Genomic DNA, 7,052 nt, shown 5'->3' with positions numbered 1-7,052 from the left:
TCAAGCTGAATTTTGAAACCCAATTAATTGCTTAGAGCTTAAGGAAACTGGCAAGTTGTCTTGGACATTGAAACTTTCCTGCCTCCCATTCGGCTCTATATACATAGCGGAGCATGTTCACTTTTTTCCTCTTTCTATTAATACACATAAATCTCTCTGTCACTTGGTCATCATGTTTGTCGTGTTCCTTTAATAATTATTTGATCAATCTTAAATACTATTATTAAGGTTTATTAATTATTTTGTGATTTTAGGTAAAGTGATAATTCATTAAGATTAATTATTTTATGGTATCAAACGCCCTACCAAGTTGGATTTATTATTTTGTGGTAGACAGATATTGAAGATCTGAATCAAAGTGTATAATAGATTCTTTTCCTTACCAAAGGTTTCACAGCTGTCAAATGGTAATCTTCTATTTCCCTTATCTTATTTGTCTTTTTTCGTAAGGTTCTTGTGAGATTATATGGTGTGGTTTTTTAGTTAAGGGTTCTTATAATGCAGATTTGATAAACTTTTTCTAGAAAATTTAGGATAGAACCAATTTATCTCCCATTTGGCCATAGAGTTTGAAGTTGAAAAATTGAGTTTTGAAATTGTCTTTGGACTTGCAATTCACTTGAAATAAATTTAAAAGTTTTGTGAGCGAGAGTCCCAAAAGTTGGCTCATGAAGATCAGATGATTTCAATGTTATCATGTTCAATCATTTAGCATACGAGAATTGCCAATTACCTATTCATCAGTGCAAAGAATATGAGTTACAATACGACTCTTGTGTTAATCTCTATCTCTTCTTCTCTGTTTAAAAAAAATTCAACAATAAGATCAAGCATAAGTTGTATGAGGTATGTTTTGTTGTCAATTGATTATAATGTGTTTTATCATCTTCAATTTTTTATTCTCAATTTTTTGGGGTTATATATTTATTTGTGTAAGAAGGCACCACAAAAGAGTTGTTATAACTGGAATGAGTCTTGTTTCTTTGTTTGGTAATGATGCCTAATATGATAGACTTCTGGAGAGTAGAAGTTGGATTTCACTTATTGACCGTTTTGATGCTTCTAAGTTTCCTACTAAATTTAGTGGACAAATTCGTGGGTTTAGTTCTGATGAGTATATTGATGGGAAGAATGATAGGATACTTGATGATTGTCTTAGGTATGCCAAAGGTCTTGAAAATGCAGATCTTGCTGGTGATAGATTACGAAAGGTTTGAGTTTTTTTTCAGTTCTTTCACTGCTTTGATTTGGTTATAGCTGTCAAGATTTTGTGTTTTTGCTTTTGGTTTGATGGATTTGCTAGAATGGGGCCTTGCATGGTGTGCTTCTGGGTTGTGTTGTTTTGTTCATTTCTTTTATTTTTTATTTGAAGATGTGGAGAATTTGGTGAAAATTAATTGTTGATTGTGTTTATTTTGGTATTTACAGCTGATTTTTATGTTATTTATTGCTTGTGTTTCATTTTTGTTTTATCCAAGATGCCAAAATTGTGCTTTCTTGACTGTGTTAAAAATCACAACTATGTAAAAATCTGAGTTCTGCAAGTGCATTTTGAAATTTCATAAATGATAAAAACTACTATTTTCCACAAAAGAATTTTGTTATAATGCATTTGAAAAGCGTTTATGTGAATACTTAAGATGGCTACTTGTTCAGCTTTAATTGTTTTTTCAAGATTTATTTCTTTTCATGTTACATTATTTATTTTTATATTCTTTTTGCAGATTGATAAGGAGCGAGTAGGTGTTCTTGTAGGAACTGGAATGGTGGTCTTACGGTTTTCTCAGATGGTGTCAAAACCTAATTGAAAAGGGTCATAAGAAACTTACTCCATTTTTTATTCCATATACTATAACAAGCATGGGTTCTGCTTTGCTTAGTATTTGTCTTGTTTTTATAGGACCAAACTACTTAATCTCAACTGGTTGTGCTAACCTTCAATTATTGTTTTTATGCTGCCGTGAATCGCATTCACAGAGGTGAAGTGATTTGATGCTTGCTGGTGAAACTGAGCTACCATAATACTTATTGGATTAGGAGGTTTTTGGCATGCACAAAGCTTTGTCTCAAAGAAATAATGATCCACAATCTACTTCCAGGTCATGGGACAAAGAAAGAGATGGATTTGTTATAAGCGAGGGGGTCGGTGTCTTGGTAAGCTTCCTTCAAGTGATTTATCATATTTTGGTCATAGAAAGTGCATCTAAGCTACCTTGATCAAGTTATGTATGGTCTAGTATAGTTTGTTTTTCATAAGTTGATTCCAATCTTGAAACAACTAAATATGTAATGCACTACTGGAATTTCTTTCATTGCATTTTAGGCTGCATAATTTAGATAAACCACTAGAGATTTATGTCACTTTCATATAATCTACTCACTATTTGGAAGTTATTAAGGAGACTGAATGACATGCTTGGCAGGTGATGGAAAGTTTGGAGCATGCAATGAAACGAGGAGCGACGATAATTGCAGAGTATTTGGGTGTTGGCCATTCCGATGATGAAAGAAAGTTTTGGTTTTCCTAGAAGTAAGTTTTCATTGACATATTTGGTTGTCCCATTTGGTCATGCTGGGAGTTGAAGAAGGTACAGAATAAGACAATGTCTTCTTGTTCATCATGACCTCAAGGCTATTATTTATGTAGGTAGTTTCTTTTCTTTTTTTGGCACCTGATAATGAGATTATTGCATGATTAAATGTGAATCAGACTATGATATCTTTGTGATTTTCTATGAGATTTGTCAGAGTGCTTTGGGATAAAATTTGCAGCAGTATCAGCCAAACGAAATGACAAATTCAGGTTCCATACTAATCTTAAAGCTATTGATCGACAAAAAAGCCCATAGAGTCCTATTTTTCGAAGCTGAAAAGGACTCCGTTGATTTCCTTTTCCATTTTCTCTAACTGTCAGTTGGTACTGATCAGACTTTTCAAGGAGAAAGGTATATAATGACTGCATACTTGCCTAACCTTTACGAGAGCATAGAGAATCAAATGACTCCTATATTCAATTGTGAGTATGCAAGGATGTCTTAAACCTGAAATTTCACTTGGGATCTCTTTTGTTCCTTTTCTATCGCTTAATAACATTCCGACCTAAAGAACATTTTATGAATGTGACTACTCTTATTTTTACAAATTTTTATTTTATTTGTTGTATCTTATCATCGGTGATAATTACATACTTATGTTGTTGAGAATTTATATCTGAACTGTGGAAGTCTTCATAATATTGCACTATATTTTAGTTTAGTAGAGATTCAATTGATGATAACTCGATCCTTCCATAATATTTGAGCTTGATCAAGATCATGATTAGCTTAATGATTTCTTTGTGCAACATGAATATATTGTCGATAACAATAATATAGTATTGGGCTCGTACTGACACGGCTATGCACCTATAGTAGTAATAGACAAAATTGTTCTTGAAAAAATCACAAGACAAAATTGTTCTTGAATGAGGTATCTGTATCTGTTTATAGAAGAGTAGAGGACCAATCACTAGTGTTCGTAGATTTTATTTTATACGCGTGTAATCCTAAAGCTAGTGTACCACTTAATTATCTAATTTACCTGTAATTAGTGCGACTGTAAATATGATATACACCGACAGAGCATATTAGTTAAACTCTTACCAAAATTATAAAGGATTTTATTGTCGTCTTATTTCCATCAATCAAGTTTGCAAATATGATTGTTCATAGTCTTTTTACAATAGGAAAAAAAATTGCACTATAATCTTATTATTTAGTTGATCATGCAGAATTTTTAATAGCCATTAAATTGCATCTAGATTTCAAAGCTTCAAATAAAGCATTAAAAAATCTAAAATGATAGATTCATGATTCTATTTTTTAATCTCCATTAAATTGCATCTATACTTCAAAGCTTCAATGAAACATTTGAATAATAGTAACTGAAATTACAGATTTGTGATTCAATTTCGTGAAAACAGTGAAAGTGGAGGGTTTTAAAGGAGTTTTAACATAATTTCTCCCAGAAATCAAGTGTAATAACCTATCACTTTTGAAAATTAGGTTATAGAAAGATAGAAAAGTTTGTAGATGTGTATGTCGGGGAAGTAGTCGTGGGTAGGGTGAAGGGGGAAGAGAGAGCCCCGGGAGGTGAGTGTTTAAATTCTTTTAAAAAAATGAAAAATAGGAGGTAACCCATAACAGGTTGGTAACCGGTTACTAGGGGATTTGGGCTCAAAGTGATAAAAGAGTTTGAAAAGGGCTTTGAGCTAAAAGTGACAAAAGAGTTTGAAAATAAGGTGTAGGTGACACAAGTCTTAATAATTGAGTGGAGGTGATAATTACTTTATTACGGATTAAGAAAGTTGGGTAAGTTTGATAATAGCCTACAAGATTTTAAATTTACACTTTGATCCAAATGTTTACCTAATATAACGAGAAACGAAGGGAAAAAGGCGTATTTCTCTCTCTTCTCATCCATTGTTGTTTTCTCTGTCTTAGCGATTTTTGTTGTCCATTGTTGCTGCTGCTTTATTCATCATCTTATGCTTCATTATCATCATGTTCATCTTCTTCTTGTTGACCATTGTTGTTGTTGTTGTTATTGTTACTGGTACTGTTGCTATTTGACCAATTGCTTAGGTCAAATTTTGTTTCATACATCACTTTTCACTTTGACATTACTTCATAAGAGACTTTGGTAAGTCAAATTATGATTTTTAGTTGAATTTGTCATCTGGGTAACTGCTATTGTGCTATTTTTTCAACAATAGATAGCACGTGAGCATGAATGCAACATAAGAGCCATTTATTTAAATAGATCTGTTTCAATGAAAGACTCATATATTGGATTCATGTTTATCATTATATAGTGTCATAACATGAATCGAACAGATGGGTCATCTGTTGCAACATACCCATCTATTGTAATAGATTAGTTATCTAGTGCAACATGATAAATATTTTTTGCAACAAATTAGTAACCTATTGAAACAGAACCTGAACTCGATTTCAACAAACGTGTCGTCTGTTACAACAGGGTAAATATTTGTTGCAATATATTAGTAACCTGTTCCAACAGAATCTGAACTCGATTCCAACAGACAGTAAATATCTGTTCCAACATATTAGTAACTTGTTGCGATAGAACCTGACCTCGATTATAACAGATGCATTATTTATTACAACAAGTAAGTCACCTGTCGCAATAAGTTAATTATCTGTTGTAACATGTCACTCATATATTAGAATCAGCTTTAAAGATGCCTTAGTACTATAACATCTATCTCAACAGGTGCTTCATCTGTTGCAACAGATATATAGTATGTTGCAACATATGATTCACCCATTACAATAGATGACTCATCTGTTGAAATCAGCTTCAGGAGTGTAACATGAATCCCAACAGGTAAGTAATCTATTGCGACTGATCACTTACCTATTGCAACAGATTACACAACTGTTGGGATTTATGTACGGCACTTTAAAATCACTATTAATTTTTTTAACAAATGACTTTATTTAGGTACCACTAATAGAGGGATCGATAACAATAGGGGTGGATTATCATGGTCAATGGAACGATAAGAGCAATCGATATGTATGGAAGCGTTGGAAGAAGGGCAAAATGCTTGAGATGATAGCTATGACAGTCCAAAGTGATGTTTTATATGATTATTTTGTGAACTTAATCATCAGTTATTGTGGACTGAATTATCAACCGAAAGAACTTGTCATCAACTACATGCACAGCTTCTTTAAAAATCAGAGGGTACTACCTTTCAACATAATCAATCAGGTTCGGTTGTGTGATTATCTTAGTGATTCATCCAGGCCGGTGTTAAGGGTGTACATGGTTAAAAAGACTAGAGAGAATAAGAACCAAAACATAGAAGAAGAAGAAGAAGAAGAAGAAGAAGAACAATAAGACATCTTTGATGATAGGTTGGATGATCTAGACATGAATATTCTAGATGATGATCAAACACCTACGCCTGTTGATGCGACCAATACGGTAGGTAGTTCTTCTCGATCGACATAGTTTGGCAATCTTCAAGACGATGGGATTGGCTTTTTCAATGGAATGTCATTCAAGGATAAGAAAAAACTATCTACCACTTTATTTATTTCTTGCTTGAAAAAACGATTTCAGAATAAAGAAGGTGATTAATTCGAGCATGTCTTTTGCTACAAATATGATAATCCGAACTGCAAGTGGTGTTTGAGAGTGGTAAAGTACATAAGTTTTGACAGATTCATCACACATATGGTTTAGAGCACATCTCGGGCCAAAATCCTCACGCCACGGCAAAAGTCCTCGATGAATATTTCAAGAATAGTTTCCCGGATAGCAAAGGCCCTTCTACAAAGGTTATGGCCAATCAACTCCTTATGGAATTGGGTGTCCTGGTCAGTTATTGAAAGATATATATGGCCATGGGGATTGCCAAGGACTCGGTTAGGGGGACATACGAACATGGGTATGCAGTCCTAGATGCCTACCGTTACATGATTGAGTCCACAAATCCCGGAAGTAAGACGACATTGCCAGTTGATTAAAATGGAAGGTTCAAGTACTTTTTTGTATCCTATGGTGCTTGGATTCAAGGTTTTCAACATTTGAGAAAAGGCATAGCCGTCGATGGTACCTTCTTAAGGAGTAGGTATAATGGAGTTTTGCTAGCAGAGGTGGCACAGGATGCGAAGAATCACATCTTTTCTGTCTTTTTTGTGTAGTGGACAAGGAATGTGATGCCTCTTATGGATTTTTTTAACAACTGCAAAGTTATGTCGAAGATACCATTGAGTTGTGTTTTGTTTCGAATAGTATCCAAGTATTGCAAAGATGAGTTCAATTTTCTTCACTTCAGCTTACTTTGGTTGTTGCATCAGACATCTTGGAGAGAACATACAACTATCACAATGAAAGGGTCGTGAATCTTTTTTATAGAACAGCTAAAGCATATAGTAGAGAAGAGTTTTTAGACCATTTCAATTAAATAGCGGATGTGCATCCCAAGGTAGCAGAACATCTCATACGTGTCAGTTTCGAGAGATGGAGTCAGGCATTCT

The 7,052-nt window shown here is 33.8% G+C and overlaps 1 pseudogene; it reads left to right on the top strand.

The window, feature by feature from the left end:
* Nucleotides 1–841: 841 nt before the first annotated feature.
* On the top strand, nt 842–3,094 carry LOC107849062 (annotated as a pseudogene).
* The last annotated feature ends 3,958 nt before the right edge of the window (nt 3,095–7,052 follow it).

The sequence above is a fragment of the Capsicum annuum genome, chromosome 12 (assembly GCF_002878395.1).
Source record: "Capsicum annuum cultivar UCD-10X-F1 chromosome 12, UCD10Xv1.1, whole genome shotgun sequence".
NCBI classification, from domain to species: Eukaryota; Viridiplantae; Streptophyta; class Magnoliopsida; order Solanales; family Solanaceae; genus Capsicum; species Capsicum annuum.
The sequence above is the reverse complement of the archived record's forward strand: the minus strand, read 5'-3'. Positions and strand labels throughout refer to the sequence as shown.